Source organism: Catharus ustulatus, chromosome 2 (assembly GCF_009819885.2).
Source record: "Catharus ustulatus isolate bCatUst1 chromosome 2, bCatUst1.pri.v2, whole genome shotgun sequence".
Taxonomy (NCBI): Eukaryota; Metazoa; Chordata; class Aves; order Passeriformes; family Turdidae; genus Catharus; species Catharus ustulatus.
The window spans coordinates 63,134,962-63,155,976 of NC_046222.1; positions in this window are offsets into that span (position 1 = coordinate 63,134,962).

The window sequence follows — 21,015 nt, forward strand, 5'->3', positions numbered from 1 at the left end:
GGAGGAAGAAGAAGAATGACAACCTTCTTAATTTTCCTCACATATTTAATTTTTTTATTTTTTATTTCTTGCGTGGTTTAGAATTCACATATTGAAGCTTTCAGATTTTATTCTGGTGTAATTTATCTAAACCAAGTGTGCAGAGATGTAGCTATTAAATAAAATTGTCTAAGAATATATCAAGAAGTGGGACTTTCTCAAATGGAATCTGAAATCATCTGAGATTGAAAAAAAATACAGGAATAAAATAGTTGAATTTTAAAATTGTAATTATTAATTGCTTTCTTATTTCAAGTCTCAGAATTAGTGCTTTATAAATATCTACCTATCAGTACAATCAATAGCATAGCTGAATTCAAATAAAGCATGAAAACCCTTCAGGATAATGAGCTTTTAAAAATAGAGAAATTCATGGATGTAACCCATATGTTCAATAGCAATAGAAAGAACTAGAGAAAGTGTCACTCTCCTCAGATCAAAAGGAGGAAGAAACGTATTGAAAAACCCATGGATAAACCCATTGTAATAAGTAAGAATTTAGGCTGGAAAATGGTGAAAGGAACAAGTAATTTAATATAGACAGGATAAGACAGGGATGCACTAAAAGATGTAGAAATTGAAGAGAAATCCTAAGTTTCATGTCCATAAATGGAAACAAAAAAGTAAACAAGTTATTAAAAAAAGAAATATCCTAGAAGTAGACTTAATAAATATTCTTACTTTATAAGCATATAAGGAAAATACCCTTCAAAATTGCTTTAAAAATTAGTTAGTGATGTGTAGGGTTTTTAATTTGGGGTTGTATTTTTTTAGGGGGAAGTTCTGTATGAAAAAAAAGTCATATTAAGAGTGAAAATATTTGGTTTATGTTAGTTAAATTTTAAATTATCAAATCCCAGATTTAACACTACTGTCATCCACCATTAAGTCAATAAAATGGGTCTACTGCTTCTCTAATCAGAGCATCATATTTCCTAAATATTGTGACTGATATATTTTTTTTTACCTAGTAGAAAACTATCTGATGTTTGAATTCAAATGTTGTTACTTTTTTGAGTCTTGGACACTCATTTTTCCTCTATAATCCAGTAGTTATCAGGAGTTTAATTCTTTTTCAATTGTCAGATGAATGTTTTTGGGTAATGCAAGCCAAAAGCTGAATTAACTAGAGTGGACTTTTTCATGTGATTTGCTCTTCAGTAGAAAATTTCTGCTTTGGATATATGTTGCTTTGCAAGATGGTAGCTGAAAAATAAAAGATGATACCTTTCAAGACTGTTTAAAACATAAACGTTTGATAAAAGTAGATTTGGTCTGGGGATTTTTTTTCTTTTGTTTTCCTTTTTTTATGTCACATGTAATAAAATTGAAACTTGTGCACACAATTTTAATTAATAGTGACATTACTCGCTGAGATAGAAATCTGTTTATTTAAGCAAAATGTACTCTTGAATGTTATTCTTGGACAGAGTTGTTCAAATGGACTCCTAGACACAGACACTATTTCAATTATTGTAGACTTAAACTTTGCTCAAGATTGAAGCACCACTCAGTTGTTTGAAGGTTGAAATGCAATGGCAGGCGCTTCTTTTTCTCACCTTCCACTGGGGAGCTTATTTCATTTCAGGGCCTGATGCTACCCCCTACAACTTGGTAAAATAAAGAAGACATCTCTCAAGTTACCTGTCTTGCTCTCCACTGGAACCTTATGACTGAGAGACACAGATTAAGTGAAAAGAAATAAAGAGGGACCCTGGGGAAAGGGGAAATGAGCAAGGAATTTGGTAAAGTTAGAGGACCTATAGATTCACAGACAGGTCATGGAAGTTGTATAAGGATAAAAAATGTAGATGCTCAGCAAAGTGATATTTGAAGATGTAGGGAAGGTACGGAAAGAGGATGATTCTAGTTCACAGGGGTTACTCAAATTAACAAGATAGCTACCATTGGGTAGAAGTAGAGGGTAATAATCAAAGACAGAACTTAAAAGTGGTTTCAGAGAACCATGTTACTATAAGAAATATCACCTATGTTGTTGACATTTGGGTTTGTATTTGATGGATAGCACATATATTTAGCATGCATGCATTGTAAAATGCATCAGTTTTATATTATACATGCTATTCATCTCACCTAGTTTCAGAAGACTTAGCCATTAAAGTGTCACTAAGTCATTAAATGTCTGCTTAAAGTCAATGAAGGAAAATAATCATGACTAAAGTGTGATTTAGATGTTCTATTTTGAATAGTGATTGTAGGATGATACAAGTCAACTTTTGGAAGTCTTAAGCTTTTTTAAATGCAAAATTAGGCCACATTAATTTTATTGAAGGAAACAAGCTCTTTAAACAGGTAAATGATGGGGATAGTTTAGTAAGTAACTAGATAAAATTGGGTCAAATCAATTCCCTTAAAGCTAAAAGTAAGAATTGCTGTACCTCTTTAGTGATCAACATTTACTATTTATTCTGAGATGTGGACAAATAATTATTTCCATAGAAAGTCTTTTTTATTTCATGCCATGTTTTCATTCTGCTTTAAATAAAAAAACAGTAAAACAAAGCATTAAATACAAAACAATAAATAAACCCAGGTGACCAACCTAAAGGAACTCAGAGGCCAGCATAGAAGTTAATGTAAGTATGGGCAGATTTACATTTCATTTATATAAGGAATACTGGTTAAGGACTTTCAGAGTGATTTTTCTGCACATCAACCCTGAACATGTTGAAACACAGCGTACTCAGTTAACCTTGGCTGGGCATCAGGTGCCCATCACAGTCACACTCTGACTCCCCTCCTCAGCTGGACAGTGGGACAGAAAACAAAAGTCTCATGAGCTAAGGGCAAGGAGAGATCCCTCATCAATGTCTGTCACAGGCAAAACACACTTGCCTTTGGGAAATTAGTTTAATTTTATCACCAACCAAAATCAGAGTAATGAAAAATAAAAGGCAAATCTTAGATCACCTTCCCCCAATCAATCCCGATTTCTCTATCTGCTCTGTCCCAGTGGTACATGAGGATGGGAAGTAGGGGTTGCAGTCAGCTCATCACAGTTGCAGTCATCAGTCAGGTCATCATCAGTTTCTCCTCCCCCTCCAGAGGAAGATTCCTCACACCCTTCTTCCACTCTGGTGTTGGGTGCCTCCCATGGGAGATAGTCCTCCCTGAAGTTGTCCAACCTGGGTCCTTCCCTTCTTCCTGAACTGCTCCACCATGGGTCCCTCCCAGGGACCTTCCAGCAAACCTACTCCAGTGTTCCCTCCTCTCTCCATAGGGCCATAGGTCCTACTGGGAATCTACGCCAGTGTGGGCTTCCCATTGTGTCACAGCCTTCCACAGGCATCCATCGGCTCTAACATGCAGAAGGATATCTGCTCCCACATGGACTTCCATGGGCTGTAGAGGGATAGCCTGTTTCACCATGATCTTCATCACAGCAGGGGAATCCCTCATCTGGCAGCTGGAACACCTTTTCTCCCTCCTGTTTCACTAAACTTGGTGTCTCCAGGGTTATTTCTTTCACATATTTCTCCATCTCTCCAGGCTGTTCTTTTTTCTTCAGTTTTTAACACCTCTGTTTTTCTAAGTTCATCATTGCAGAGGTGTCGGCAGCATCACTGATGGGCTCAGCCTTGAAGTCAGATGGCACTGGGGCTTTCAGACACAGGAGAAGCTTCTGACAACTTTTCACAGAAACTATCCCTGCATTCCCTCCAACTAAAACATTGCAACACAAACCTGATGCTTAATAGTGTAAAAGTGATGTGACTACCTGTTTTTCAGACCAATATAAAAAAATCAGAAGAAGAATTATGCTTCTAGGCATAATCATACAGAAAAACATTATTTTGTTTCTCTCTTTCAACCCTATAAGCTGATGTGGATACAAGGAACTATCTTATCATATCAAATATCTAATGAAAATACCATCCGATCTGAAGTACAAAGACAGGCTTCTTGAGCTATTTCCCATTTGCAATTCTTCTCTTCGACCCTCAAAACATGGATGTGTGAGGCAATGGGAGCAAATCTGCACTTGGTGTATTTGTAAATTTCACAGAACTTACACAAGGAGCCATGCTCCTAGTGTAATGGTCTGAAATACATATCCTCATAATCAGAAATTTTAAAAAGGTTTCTGATGAAGAAGTAAAGGCAAGAAGAACAAAGGGACTGCACTGGGATAGGACTTATTATCTTGTACTATCTCCACCTCATTTGCAAGAAGAATGCTTATCTTTTTCAGTGTCTGTGCAGGAATAATGTTTGGCTTTGCAGTCTGTTTACCACAGTGGTAGTGCTGTCAGGGTACTGCCAGTCAAGATTCTTGAAGATTCAGAGGACTTTTGGTGTTGTTCTGTTTGGGGGTTTGGTGGGGGAGGGAATGGGGGTTATTAGTTTTGTTTCTGTTATTTTTTGCTGTTTGTTTTTTTCAGTTTCTTCTATTTTAAAACTATTTCACAATTGCAATGCAGCAATAAGAAAAGGCAAAAATTTGTGTCTCTACAATAAAAGGCTAAAAAAAGGTGTTGGAGGTTACTTAGCATTGATAGATGTTGACTAAGTCTCTGCTATATAAAAACCTTGAAAAAACATCATAAAAAGCATATTCATCGATTCTCCACTCCTATAATGAAAGCAGAAAACTGAAAAATGGAAATCCCCTTTGTTTCTCATGCCTAGTTTGTGCAGAAAAAAAAGAAATTTGCACTATGTGGAAGGATACCATGTGTTTTCATTCTATTGAAATCCATATTTCAAGGATTTTTTTCCTTGTAAAAACATTGTGACTGCAATACTGACAAGGTCGATGTCAGGTTGCATTTTCTACCATACAAGTATCACTCAGGCAAATTAGTTTTGCCGTAGGGGCTAGCCTAGGCTGCCCACCTAGTTTTCTGAAACCTTTTCCTTCCTGAATCAGCATTTCTTTTGTTCATATGGCACATCCTATCTGTTTGTGTCCTTTCCTTGCCATTCCCGTTTGTTAACTCCATGTCTTTATCTGGAGAAATAAATCTGCTTTTATTTTTTTTTCCTTTTAATTTAAGATACCTACTTGACTCTCCTTGTCCCCATTTAAGTTTTCCTTTTAATTCAGTTACCATAACAACACATCTGTGAAATATGGGGCATTGCAATCACAATCTTACAAATGAGAAATTTATGCATGGTGATTACCTGCATAGAAACAGATTCCTGGGAACACAGCAGAGACAAGGTACTTCCTGATTATCTTTTGACTCAAAATTATTTAATGGTCAACTGTATGAAGTTTACTCTTACTTGTTTTGCAGACAACACCTAGTTGGGTGACAGTGTTGATCTGCTGGAGAGTAGGAAGGCTCTGCAGAGGGATTTGGATTCTCAGGATTAATAGGTCAGGCCAACAAGTATCAAGTTTAATAAGGTGAACAACTGGATCCTAAACTTGAGTCACAACAACCCCATGCAGGGCTACAGACTCGGGGAAGAGCGGCTGGAATGCTGCCTGGCAGAAAAGGATCTGGTGGTGCTGGTAAACTCTGTCTATGAGCCAGCTGAGATAGAAGGCAAATGGCACCCTGGCCTGTATCAGCAATACTGTGGCCAGCAGGACCAGGAATCTTGGTCCAGCTGTACTTGACACTGGTGAGCCCACACCTCAAGTTCTGTGTTAAGTTCTGAGACTCTCATGACAAGAAAAATATGGAGGTGCTGGAGTAGCTCCAGAGAAGGGCAAAAGGGTTAGTCAAGGGTCTGAACAAGCACAAGTGTTCAATGAGTGCGTGAGGGAACTGGGGTTGTTCAGCCTGGAGAAGAGGAGGCTCAGAAGTGACATTTTTGCTCTCTACAAGTACCTGAAAGGAGTTTGTAGGAAGGTTAGGGTCAGCCTCTTCTCAAAGATAACAAGAGACAAGAGGAAATGGCCTCAAGTTACATCACAGAAAGTACAGACTTGATATTAAAACAATAAAAAACCCACCGAAACAGTGATTAAGCATTGGAATAAGTTGTCCAGGGAGATGATTGAGTCATCTGGAAGTGTTCAAGAAATGATTGGAAGTGCTATACTTAATGCTTAGTCATTGTGCTATGGTCTAGATGACAAGGTGGTATTGAGCCAAGGGTTTGGCTTGATCTTGGAGTTATTTTCCAACCTTAATTATTATCTGTTTCTATTCTAACTATTTGGCTAAACCCCCAAAATTGTTGCATGTGAAAGTAACCTTTTTTGTTTAATTCAATGGCGCAGACTTGGAGCATGTTCTCACAGAGAGCAATACCTGCCAGAATACTGTTGACTGCTACTGGGTCTTGTTTTCTCTCAGAAGACAAGAGAAAAACACATGAAGAGTAATGTTGAAGCATTTTGTTAGGATACTGGTTTGAGAAAGGGAACTGGTTTCAGAGGAGTCTGAAGTTAATGGTCTGAGGACAGAATAAGGAAGTCAGAACCAGGAGGAACTATCCAAAAAAAACCCCAAAGTCGTTTGGCAAGGCAGTAGACAATAGCGGGAGTGGCAGAAAAAAAATCAAGATTTATGCAACTTGAGAGAAAAATACAAACTTAAAAACAATGTATTTTGGAATTTTTTAAATTTTGATGAACTATTACATTAAAGAATGTCTTTTTGTAGCAAAAGACAAGCCTTGAATAACTATTTGCTGATCACCACAGGAAATGCTGTGGCTTTTGTTGTTTTTTCAAACTAGATCTACTTGACTAGCCACATATGTGCAGTTGTTTTATACAAATTCAGCTGAAAACATTTTTATGCCATAAAATGCAATGCTTAATGAAGTTAAGTATGAGAGCCCTTGGTTATGAGTTTGTGGATTTTATTGAATAGATAATTTCAGCAGAGAAACCATACAAATGTACCCGGCTTTGATCATTCCAGATAAGGGTAATTTGCTATATTTGCAAGAAAGATTTATTTTTCTAATATTTAATGGTAGGTTTCACTTTGGAATCTATGGAAACAGAAAAATGCTGAGATACAGAGATGATTTTAGTGTTTCTGCCTCATGAAATACATTAAAAAGAGCCATAAATGTCACCATTTACGTGGCTGAAGTTTTATAATCTATCTGATATTCTTGTGGTCTCTGGGTCACATGTGGCCTCTCTAAAGCAAAAGAATTCTTGATAATATGCAAATTAATCCAGCCACACTTTCTGCAGAGTGCTCCCCTGTGGAATTAGGGAAGATAGCAAGCCCAAGAATTAGGGGAAATATTGTGACCCAAAAAGCAGAGTGTTTCTATGAGAAGGAATTACAGAATCACAGAATGGTTAGGGACAGAAGTGACCTCTAGGTATCATAAAATTCAATGTTCTCCCAGCCTTGTAGAATTAAGAAATGCTTACATGCAGAAATTAAAAACTACTACTGCCTCTTTTAATCACTGGAAAATTGTGGGAAAACACATTTTTATTTATACTGACTAAAAAGTATTTGCATTCATGATATAATAATATAAAATGAGTTAGAATAAATAGATCAAAATTTAAGTGTGACTATAAACCTTAACTTTCAGATCATACCACGCATGTTACACACAAAAGGTGATTCTAAAGAGTAAGTAAAACAACTAAATCTGAATGTAATAAACAATGCATGACTGTTTTAACACACATAGGAGTTTATATTTTTAATTAGTGTTGGACCCATGGCCCATGCTCAGTCCTCGATGATGAATTTTGCTGGCATAATCTGTAACTTCCAATGCTGATGTGCACCGCAAGTGTTAGAACATAACAGAGAAACTAAATTCACTTCCACTATCCTTTCTCTGCCTCATCATATTCAAAGCTCAAGGTAACAGCCGTATGTAAGTGCCTTTTCAGAGGGCATCTAGCAGGGCATGAACAAAAGGCAACACAGCAGTCTGGTTTCCACCCTAGACACTGACTGAATTCCCAAACGGTGTTTATGGCCACTGTGACAAATTAGAACTCGACAGCATAGGAGTGGGGAGGAGTAGAAAAAAAGCTTCTGACTTACTGAGTCAAGTTTTTGTTAAAAATACGACCTTATAATTTCTATGGTATGCTGTTAACCATATGTGTCTGTCTTAACGCCTGTTCTGAAGGAAGCAAAATTTTTCTTACCAGGGAAAATAAATCAAATCAAACATGATTAGAATAAAGCAATAGTAACAACATAAGAAGCTTATAGTGGCTTTGAGACGAGGAAGATTGCCAATTACTTGAAAAAATACCTTAATATTTTGAAAATAGGAAAAGAAAAGCTAGGCAATGAAGAATTCAAGTCAGTAATGTATGCAGAAAGTATAGTTACAAATGCTAACAGGAACAAAAGTTGTTCATTGGAATATAAAAAAATATGCTTTTCAGCTACACTAGACTTAAAATGCCTAATGGTATAGTTTTCAAAGAAATCTCTTTAAATAAACCATATATCTTAAATGTCAAAAAAGGGCTGAAAATAATATTTTCTTATATTGTTTTATTTTGATAATTTATTTTCTCCATCCAAACTTTTTTTTTTTTAAGTAGAAAAGCTCCAAAGTACATTTTAAACACAGAGAGTTTTGTTCATTAAATAAATGCTCGACAATAGAATTAATAAATACTGTGACAATTTTACATAAGCCATGGACAGATAATTCATGATATGAAAAAAATAAAGCAAAGTAAAAGTCAGGAAGTTTTTGGAAGTCAAATTTTAAAATTACGTTCCTTTGAAAATAAAGTTCTGTGGACATGAGCAAGTAATTTTTTGCTTCTCTGTATTGCTTTCTTGCTTTTTCTTGTTTGTTTGATTCCTTGCTGGTTTGCTTTCTTGCTTTTTGCTTTCTCCTCTACATAGCTTTGTTAGGAAATAAGGAGTACTTTAGGAAAACAAATTCAGAAAAAAATATGGTTCTGCATTCTATTTCAATAAGGATTGATCTAAAAAAGTGCATTTTATTCATCTTTCTTTGCATGATATGGGACCTAGATTTCAATGGTATATTTAAAATATCTTGTTTACTTAATAAGGAGACTGCAGTAGTGACATTAAACCATCTTCTTAAACCTTATTTCAGTAAGGATATTAAAGGATATTAAGGATATTTTCAAATCTTGGTGCAAAAAATCTACTTTTTTTTGGTCCTCTCATTAGATGCCTACTTTTCATTTTGTATGCATTTGGTAACTACTGGTGGTTTTGTATCTCAATATCCCGTTTGGAAACAGCAGAAGAGTTTTCAAAATAAAATAGCCTGTGCTTTGATGGGACAAGACCTGGTCAATACTACTGCTATCTTCAGTCAGTTAAATGAAGAATGGTTTAGAATTGACAATATTTAGCATAATATACTTAGAATGTATTTTTTATTTTCAAATAACCTCTTTGATGCTTTATATCTCTAATTATATATTTAACTTGTATTTATATGACGTAAGCACGTATTTTTTATCTATATGGAAAAGAAAATATAAAATTGATCTTTTGGGAACCTTGAATTCTAAGGGAGGTGGAATAATGCTGATTTATATATCCATCTGAATCACACAATGATGTTGATTGCATATAATTGCAGTACTTCGAAACATTTTGCAGGACCTCTATATTTTTTTCTAAATTCTAAAGAAACTCAAGTATCAGGAAGTTTAAAGTACTCCTCAGAATAATCCTTAACAGGAGAGCTAAGGACACAAAGGACAAATTTGCATCCACTATTTCATTTTAATGATAAAAATGATAATTTAATAAATAATATATAAATTAGCCACTGCATCTAATAGGTTCACTGTAGTCATATTCAAGGAAATACACCTTTTCATTAATTGTTGAATGAACTGCAGTCCAAGTACATTCACGATTTTTATGTGGGTACTTAGAGAACCTTAATCACCACAGCAGCTTGATGTTAATGCCTTTATCCTGATCATACCTCTGCAAGGCACACCTGTTTCAAAGACAAGAGCCAACTGAAACAGAGAGTAACTAAATTACCAAATATCACAATGGAACCTTGCACCTAAACTCCCATGTTTACAAGTCTTCTGAGTCACACACTTATGCCTTAATCAGAATGTCAGCCTTCACCTGCCTGTGAAAATGCCTTGCACACTGCAGAGATGCAGACTAGCAGTGCTTTTAGAAACCGGATTGCAAAAGTTTTTGAAAAAAAATTCCCATCTTCCTCTATATATATTTCATTGTTGAAATTATAACGATTTATGAAGAAAAGAGTGTTTAAATGAATTTTCCACTTCAAAAGTGTTTTTAAAGAAAATGTTTTTAAATTTATCAAAAAAGCACATTTTAACACCTTGCTAAGGGGAAAAGAAGACTGTTCATCTCAAGAAACCTTTTAACATGTTGATTATAGGTAACAAATTAAAATTTAAAAAAAGAAGAGGAAAAGAATTTCAAAACATTAGGTTGACTAATTCTGCCATTTCCAAAGACAGAAGCACCATTTATGATTTTAAAGGTTATAATTTTAATGGGAAGCCTAAATGCTCACATCTCCGTAATACTTTGGAATAGGAAGGTTATTCTTTAATTAAGTTCTAACTAAAAATTCAATTCCCTTCTCTCCCATTTTCTACTCTGTCCACTCCCCACCCAAGAAAATCACATATTTGAGCAAGGTAGTCCACCACATCTAGCCTTCTCTCACCCCAGATTAGTAGAATCTTTTGGGTGGTTATTGACTACAAACAAATCCAGAAAAACATGTGCTTAGGAATACAGTATATGCTGCAAACAATAAATTGCTACTTGATATATCTCTCTGTACTGAAGTATATTTGATTTATATATTGTTTTATAACTGGCTTCTCTCCTTTGCCCTAGACTACCACATTTTCTCTAATGATGTAAGACAGGCACTGACCTATGTAATCACTGCTAGAGTACTGATTAGCTGGAGGATCTAAGGTGTTTCTCCAAAAATGTCAACATGTTCTAAGCATCTATTTGTTGTGATGGGGCTACTCACATACAGTTTCAAAACGTTGAAGTTCCACTTGCTTGAAGAAATTAAAGAGAAAAGACAATAATTGCAGAGTTATCAGCATGGGTTTCTGCAAATCTCCAAGATCAATATTGATTTAAAAACTACGGGGAAGCAAACTGAGATAGAACAGACACTTGGAAATGAAAAGTCGCTGCATTAAATAAGTTTTCCAAACTTATTTTCTGGTTGCCTAGTCTATATATCCACTATACTTACTACCAGACACAGAAAAAAAACCTTTTTCTCAAATTAGCCACATTTGATAACAAACTAGTTTTTTTACTTATAATCCTTACCTTAGTGCAGTGAAATCTACTTTTCCTGTTACTTTTCTGAGATGAGAGAAGAAATTATAGTCAGAGAACAAACAAATTAAAAATTTACAATAAATGTTTTACCATGATTTTTAACCCAAACATTGTCTTCAATTAGAATTTAGTAACTTTCTAAGGTGACTCAATCAGGTATCAATCTTTGTAATGTACTTAATTTAAAAGACCACTACTCTTATTATTGCAAAAAGACATCACATTTCATACTGTGAGTAGGCAAAGTTACTTAACAAGATACTCAGGCACAGGGTCATAAAACTTGGTGCATGCATAAAGACTGTTCTGTCCTATTGAAATTTGAGCACATAGTGGTATTTAGTCAGTCTATAGAATTGGAAAAAAACTACTTTTTGGATTTCTAAATATTGCGAACCACTATGAAATAGCTGGAAAAATATTAAACAAAGCTGCAGATGGCTCCACCATGGAAGTAATCTGAATCCTTTTTACCACTCAGATAGCATACAGCTTGCTATTGCCTTAGTTTTCTTTAACTGATGTCACACTTCTACAGTTACTATTGCAGTGGTACAGGTATGGAACTATGTTCCTTCTACGGTATGGATGAAGTCCAAAGAAAAGCTGTATCTTACTTCCTTCTATGAAACATAAACGTTTCTGGTGTATTTTCCATATTAGCAAGCAAGGGGTCAAATTCAAACCTAAGGTGTGCATGTTCTACATTGTATCTGATGTTCTTTCAGCTTAACGGTACTTGGTCTCCTGTCTAACACGGTCTTTTTAAAGTGCACATGTAGTATGTGTTCTAATGTAGATATCTAGAGAGAACAGTAGTACAGAGTATAAAAGCTTGAGGGATCAACAACACACAGAATCAATGTCTAGAAAAGAGAGCATTCAAAGTAGGAGATGTAATCACAGCAGGCAAGATCGCCATTAAATTACTTTTGTTGTTGTTTTCTGATGCAGAGAAACAAATGTTTCCTTATTAACAAGGGTAGGGCTAATTTTATAATTAAGGCATGCACATAATTCACAACTCTGTGCAAACACATTGGGTGTTTAAACGTGGAACTACAGCTTTTGCAGGCAAAGATGAAGTCTCTTGAAGGCAGTCAGCTTAGAAACTAATAGCAGTATGAAAGAATAGCTGTCTTCCTAATTTCTTTGAACAAATGTAACTTCTGTACCTTGAGACTATAATGCATCAGACATTATCCTCTGAATACTTATCCAGTATTTCAAAACAAGCTTACTCTGGCATCTATGTTGTCATGGATAGACTGCAAGAAGTTCCAAGTTTTGGATAGTTAGCTTATTTGACTTTTCCGTTATATAATTATGTGAACCTCTGTTGCACTTTTGAAGTGCAAAAAAAACCCCTCTAGCCTGGAATAGTGTCAGCCTTTCTTTGAAGTAGAGTTGAAACAATCTTAATCTTAGACACTGTGAAATCCTGTTGCCATATAATGAGTTTTTGAAAATGTACGTAGTTTTCGTAACAGTAGGGGAATAAATGCTGAATGCTGCATATCAAGGTCCATTACGTTTTGCACAGTAAATAAGGATACCTGTGTATTCCTGCTCCATGCAATGCAGTTCCATGTAATGAATGTCCAAACAGCCTAGTACGTATATAACAAACTCTGCAGTATTGGATAGAGATATACACTTGGGTCTTGGCATCAGCACAGGCTCCTAACAGGATTATTTGGCTCTGGCACAGCATGATGTTGGCACAACAGTGCTGCTTCTTGTTCCAGATCTGTCTTGTGCTGGGCTAGCTTGAGTATCTCTATATGGGACTGAGTGATGCAGTGTAGATCTCTATGCATCATGAACCCACTCTTGATTTCTTGTATATCCAAGTGCAGTTTTTAAAGTCATGCAACAGTTTTACTATTGTACTGCACCTGATTTTAACATATTTATTTATAAAAACTGAAATTAATTATTTTGTAGTAGCTGATAATGAGCTTCCAGCAGAAACCTCTGTGACGGGATGTTTCACCCAAACATCAACTTTGTTAGAAAGATTCATCAAAATGAATCAACACTCATCCCAAATGAAGGTGAGTTAATTTCTCATTTATTTTAAAAAATAGAGCAAAAAAAAGAAGGACAGTTTTTGCAATCTATGGCTGTATCTGTTAATTATGACATGCTTTTTTGTTTATTATTTGGGGTGAAAGCTAATTGAAAGTTTTAATTTCTTTTTCTCCCTATAGAACATCTGCAATAATAGCATTCCTTAGGGGAAAAAAAAAAAATAAAACCACATGGACACCATTTTACTGAAATGACAAAAAAACCCCACCAGCCAAGGCTGCGTATTGTGAATAAAAGTATGGGCATATAAGCAAGATATCTTGAAGCTGTCTGTGTAGTTACAGTAATTTCACAGCCATAAGGTGCACCGGACTATAAGGCACACCCCCCGGGAGTCGGCAAAATTCGCAACTTTGTAGATCATATAAGGTGCACTGGACTATAAGGCGCACTTTTTTTTCAGCGAGGCTCCACCCCCATATCCCCCTGTGCGGTTGCTGGTCGAGGTCCCCGTGCCTGCCTGTACCCAGCAGGGTTGGGCTATGCCCGCTGCCACTCCATGGAGCGTCCCCAGGGACGGGCTATGTCTGCCACTGCTCTGTGCAGTGTCCCCGGGGCCCCGCTGCTCCGGAAGTTCCCTGGCGCTCCGGGTGACCCAATGCCGGCAGGTCCGCCCCAAGGGGCCACCTCCCTGACGCTGGCAGCTTGCCCCCCGCCCGGGCTGCACCACCGCCCTTTCCCTCCCCCGCGGGGCCGCTACCCCGATGCCAATGGGCTCGCCCTGGCCCGGCGCTGGCCTGATGCCGCTGCCGGGCGGACTCTGCTTGGCTGGGGACTGTTGTGGGTTCGCACTTCCGGGGTGGCAAATGTCGCAACTTTGTACATCAGATAAGGTGCACCGGACTATAAGGCGCACTTCCGGGTTCGGGGGGAAATTTTAGTCAAAAGGGTGTGCCTTATAGTCGTGAAATTATTGTAATGGTAAAAGTTAAGATAACATGTCAGACATCTAACTTCTCCTTAATAGCGTCCAGATGCACTTTTCTACCTTCTTTAAGGTAGCTGATATGTGAGCACAGATTAATAAACTCTGTCACATTTACTATATAGTTGGATTTACCTATAGCTTCCTTTATTTTTAATTAAATATAACACATAGTTAATATGCTATTGATTCAGACTTTTGCTTACTTTGTGTTATTATAATAGCTGCATGCTAGAAGTGAGACCTTGACTAGACCTTCACATACAACTTGCAATCTATTCCTGGTTATCTTATTGACTGGTCATTATGTTTGGATCAATCATCATAAACCTGACTAAATGGCATCATAGCCAATTTACCAGGCTGAATGCAAAATACTCCAAGCATTCCCTAGTTTGCAGTGTTGGACAGAAGGACTGAGGTACACAGTTTTGTTCTTGATTACTGAGTTCCATCAAGGTCTGGTAGCTATGCCACTTCTCAGTGGATTTTCAGCTGATGAAATTTACTCTTCCCATACTCTAAGATTCCTGGCAATTCTTGATAAAAATGAGACACAAGCCTCGTTATAATCAATAGCCTCTAGAGAAACTTCTTTGTTGCAAATAAATCAGCAAATAAATCCCAGTGTGACTGACTGATCAAGTCTTTATATATGGGGAAGTAGAATTTGTAAGTGTGGATTTTAAATGTGCAGCTGAACCTATCTGAGCCAAAAGTTCTGTCTTTTGCCAGTTTTGGATGAAGCAGACAACTTAGAAATGCAATGTACACTTATTGTTCTTAAAAACTAGGATTTACATGACCATTGTTAATAAGTTACTAGATTCTTATCTGAAGGGGAAGCAGATCAAATGATGTTTTATAATTAAAGGAATGCCAATGACTGACACATTCATTTTATTTTATTTTATTATCAATATGAAGAGAAATTTTATCTTTACTATTATATCTTCAGCTCTTCACTCTCAACAAGGTCATCTTCTATCCTGCTGACAATTTTACAATTCTTCAGTACCAATTTTATCAACAGGGAACTCCAGAAATGTCCTGCAGGGGAGATTTATGCTTGTGCAAACAAATTTGTAAAACATAGGTCTTAATACATTTAAATATAATACATATTTTTAAACAAGATTTAAATCCTCCAGAAGAGGTCTACTTCTTTCCAATGTTTGTTTATTTGCTTGGCTGAATTCTGACTCTTTAAATTTTGAGATTTGTAGCAGACAGTAAAGATTGTGGAAAAAAAGCATACCAAATCAACCTACCCTAAACCCCATGTGATGGAATCATCAAAGGAGGGAATAGCAAATCTAATCAATAATAAGAGACTAGTATGAAAGCCCTTCAATTATCAGACATCTACCCTTTTTCCTATCCTTCATTCTTTTTATAATTACTGAGAATCTAAAATGCTCCATGCATCGGAAATCTAATAAGCTTGTAAAAGTGTTTTTTTTTTTCTTTACATTGCTGAAATTTTACTAGCATTTAGCATCCTGTATATATGTATTTTAAAATGTTTGTCATATCAAAACAATTGAATTCACTTATGTTCATAAAAAATGTATGTTTTTTCCTGTTGTGATTGTGCTGCAAGTGTTATGAATTTACTCATAATAGGACTATGGCATGAAGAAACACCCATTTTACTGTGGAATGATATAGTGATAATTTAATATAAATGATCCTCCTGGTGTTAAGAAATCAAACAAATCAAAACAGTGTTGCTATTTTGAAGGCCTATCAACAAGCACTCTTTAACCTTTGTTAAACGCCTCATGTTTACTATGCATCAGCTTTAAAGATCTAGATAAATGAATTAATTCACCTTTATCCCCTTGAGAAACACTATTGATTTTTATGAAAATGAATTAAACATTCACTATCAATTAAGTTCTGTGTTTGCTTTTTTAGAAGAGCTATCTTCTCACTAAATGAGAAATTTACCTGCCAGTAAACACAATAGACTGTTGTGCTGTCCACATATTGGCATACGCATTGGATAAACAAAACCCAATTACACTCCTGCTTATACTGCATCAAGATTACACATTATGTACAGAACTCTTTTTTTCAAGAAACAAATGCCCGGCTAAATTGCATCATTTACCTAGGTTTCTTTATTGCTTAAACATGTAGAAAATGAAGTTATTGAGAAGCTTAGGCTTGTGAAAAAATAAAACATGAAAATAGGAAACTCTTTTTAGCTAGATATAGTTTATATTTTATTTTTGCCCACTAACTATATCAGTTTTGGGGTTTTTTTTTAATTTTTTTTTATCATGATGTCTGTGATTGTAAGTGAATTGTTTAGACTTTGCATAAGGAAAATAATTTTTTCATACAGCTAACTTGGCAGCAGTTCAGAAGAACTCTTTGGGACAATCTTGAACCCTTCTTCCTATATTTCTTTCTGATTTACACTGTTAAATTTGATCCTAGATGTCTCTTTTGTTTCTTATTCCCTTTGAAGTAGTAGTTTGTAGAAGTCTGGATGGAAACCAAAAAAACAGTATTCCTTTTGAGAGTGGTTGATTAATACAAAAACATAGCCTGGAAAAAGACATCTTTCCAGAGCAGAAGATATATTACAGTAATTTCGCAATTACAAGCCGCACCATTTTGACTACAGTTTTGGTCTGTACCCGGAAGTGCGGCCTGTAATCCGGAGTAGTTTATATATGAACAATATTCTAAAAGTTGCCAACACGGAAGTGAGAGCCCGCAGCAACCCCAAGCCAAGCTGGAGCCCGGCCAGCCCTGGTAGAGGTGGGAAAGCCTGGCAGAGGCGGGGCCAGCAGTGCGGGGGACAGGCGGCAGAGCTCGAACCAGCAACGTGAGGAAGACCAGCAGAACCGGGGCCAGCAGTGCAGGGGAGCCTGGCAGAGCAGGGTCAGGGCAAGCAAACGCGGTGGCGGTGGTGCAGGCGGCGGGGGGTGAGCGAGCCTGGCGGTGGCAGAGGTAGCACCGCCCGGCCAGCCCTGAGCGGCCCCGCCAAGCCATAGTGCCGAGCTGGGCCACCCGGCCCCGTCGACAACCATGAGCGGGCCGAGCCTGCCTGGCCCCGCCCCGAGCCAGTAAACCCCGCTATGCCGCGATCCTGTTCCTAATTGGCAAATTTGTGAAAGTTGCACACGGATCCTCGCTACGAACGAAAGTGTGGCTAATAATCTGTTGTGGCTTATATATGGACGAGGACCTAAACGTTGCTGGAAATGCGGTTTATAATCGGTGCGGCTTGTAATCTTGAAATTACTGTAGATAAATGACACAACTCTTATAACAAACAAGGTGGTTGGTTGTGTAACCTAGGAGTAACACATGCGAAGAATAGCTGGAGTAAAATTTTTGGGATGAGTTTGCACTGAAAATGGACACATATAGATTGTTTTCAGGAGTACTAAGCTTTACAGATAAAGCTTTTAGTAAGTAACCTAAACAATTTACTTTTTGACTTTGACATATCTTGGACAACCATATTCTACCATCTAGCATTTAGTTTCTTTTTGTCTGTTAATTTATCTGTAGCGCTTGTACTGCATTTGCTGGTCCTTTAACCATTTCCATTACTGCATTAAACAATAGAATTAATAGGTTTCACAGCTTATTTACTCACTTTTCAATATTAAGGGTCATATCTGAGAGAAGTATTTTACTTGTGTTTTTGGGGTGTTATTTTTTACTCATTTAAGTGACGGATATTGTTAAAGCAAAGGTGAGGAGACACTATGCAATAACAAGTAAAGGTTAATAGCAGACATAATTTCCCTTCCTGCAAGATTTCAATTTACTGAAAAAAAAATTTCTCCCCTAGGGAACCAGTCTTTTCCTTATTTGTGTACGAGTCCTATATCACACAGAGGTTGTTGACTTCAAGCTTTAAGATTTTTGTTGTCTTTCAAGGAACTTTGTAATACCTGCAATAACACTGTACCCTTTAACAACAGCATCAAGGACTTCCAGCAAGTTTAAGAAGATAAGCTAATGATGTTTTGGGTTCTGAAAGATGTCCATAAGAATTATGAGATTCAGTTAGTCTCCTAACTTATTTGTTTGCAATTTGTACTTAAGTTACATGAAATCTAATCTGGGCCGTTCTCCCAATTAGTTCTTTCTGCCTTAGGGTTATGCTCCATTCATGATTTAATCTGTGGGTTCTAGTTGTAGTCATGAATCAGAAAAAAAAAACCAATCCTCAGCTCTGTTCAGAATTCAAGTACATCAGCTCAAGAAGACATATGAAAGATTCCTGCACATTTATGTATGTTCTAAGACTCTTTAAAATTCGTGGCTTTACAGTCAACTGAAATTAGTGACAATTCTGCATGAACCTAAAAATAATTAGAAAAAACATTAAGTTACTCCTCTTTTTTTTTTTTTAAAACCAACAATCTATAGAGAAAACACATTTTTAAATATGCAAGCCTTCACTGAAAGATATTCCTTGGCCAAGTAAAATTTTAAATAGTCAGAAAATTTCTCAAAACATCAATTTTGAGGTGTATGCAATCATAATCACTGATATATGACTTTGTAAAATGAGTGCAATACTCTTCCTATCAAAACCAACAACCATACTTACAAGAGAGGTTTTATTTCAGAGAATGTAAACTTAAGGAAGAAAACCTTCGTAAAGGTATTTTTGGAGGTGTGCTCCCTTCCCTTATGCCTTCCACCCTTCCCCCTAGCATTGATTCAAATTCATTAGCATCAGATTCTCTTATTCTTTTTGATTTTATGACTGCAGAAGGGAAAAAAAAAGCCAGACTAATAAAAAATCACACTAGTGTGATTGTCTCTTTAATCCACAGTGGAGATCTTTCAAAAAGACATGTTAAACAAGGCACAGAAAAATAAATCTGGTTATGGAGAGAAACAAAATAAATACATTCTATGGTACTTCTTTTTTTCTCACTTTGTAGAATCACATAAAAATTAATGAAAGACAAATCACCTATATAGTCCTTATACATGAGAACCATGCACACCATTTCTTTATCTTTAGAATATAGCTCTATAGAGTAAAGCTTGCACTTTTTCCCCATAACATTGTCCAAAGAAGATTTTGGTAAAAAGTGACATTTGGTAAAAATGCAAAGAATATTCTCTATGTGAAAATAAGTTCCCACAGAAGAGAATTTTTATCTTTTTGCTACATGCTAGCTCTGAATTTCATTTTACAGAGCTACAGTGCTCAGAGTTTCTGTATGGATGTGGTTGGAATTGGTAAGATAGAAACCAGAAAGATGACTGTAGATCTCAGAGACAATACTGGATGGGCTTTTTGGTTTTGTTTCAGTTCTTAAAGTATCTTTTATATATTTAAGGGGTGCAAACATCTGGATTTTTCTTAGTCATGAGTCATGCTACATATTTTCCTTATTCCCAAATCCACTGAAACCTCAAAACTATTAGCTACAATTTTTTTTTTAAAATTCATTTGAATAGAATATTAACTTGTGTTCACTTTTTGCCTATTATCCATACGATTTTATTCCTTCTGTTTTCTAGTGGCCTATTAAAAGTGTTGCTTCTGCCAGAAGATTAACATTTTTTTCCAGTGGTTCCACTATTTCAAATTTCATGTAAGCTATTAAGTAAATTCAAGTCATATCTCTTAAAAAAGAATGCAAAATATTTTGTTAAAATGCAGTATATTTCATTAAATATTATCTGTGCATCTGATCAGCTACAGTAAAAATATCTGTCAGGAAAAAAAAAATAGCCCTCATATAGTAATATTAATTTAGGATATGATGTATATCATACGGGTCAGTGTGAAAAAAATATTGACCCAAATTATGGATTGAAACCAAATCTACACAAGTGAACAAATATGATTTAAAAAACTCCAGAAAAAAATTAGCTAGGTTAATTCCTTCCTATTCTACCAGCTGGACATAGCTAAGTTCTTGTGCAGCATTTAGTAATGTAATTTTCCTGAAATTCATATAGTTTGATGTTTGTGTTCCACACGGTTATATTCTTTTATTTTCTTAGTATTTAAACTCTAAAGCTGTCTTGGCCTTATATAAAACATTTTAAATTCACAGTATGAAAAAAAACCCAAAACACAACCATCAGCTTTATGAAGATAAAAATGCTCTCTGGTCTAAAATAGAGCAATAGAATTTGTGTTTATATTGGTGAGGATGGTGACGGGCCTTGAGGGGAAGTTGTGTGAGGATCAGCTGAGGTCCCTTGGTCAGTTCGGCCTGGAGGAGACTGAGGGGAGCCCTCACTGCAGTCACAGCTTCCTTGTGAGCAGAGAGGAGGGACAGGCACTGATCTCTGCTCTGTGCTGACCACTGACAGCACCCCAGGGAATGGCCTGAAGCTGTGCCAGGGGAGGCTTGGGTTGGATATCAGGAAAAGGTTCTTCAGCCAGAGGTGGTTGGGCACTGGAACAGCTCCCCAGGGAAGCGGTCACAGCACCAGCCTGGTAGAGTTCAAGAAGCACTTGGACAAGGCTCTCAGGCTCATGGTGTGATTCTTGGGGATGGTGCTGTGCTGGGCTAGGATTTGGACTCTATGACCCTGATGGGTCCCTTCCAACTCAGTGTTTTCTATGATTCCATGGCTATTTTTTTTATGGTTTTCTGTCTTAGGGTCTTCAGCGAAATAAGGAAAACTATCTTATTCCAGAAAGAACTATTGACTGAAACAAAAGCTATCCATTTTTGCATGCAGAGTAGAAAATGCTGACTTTCC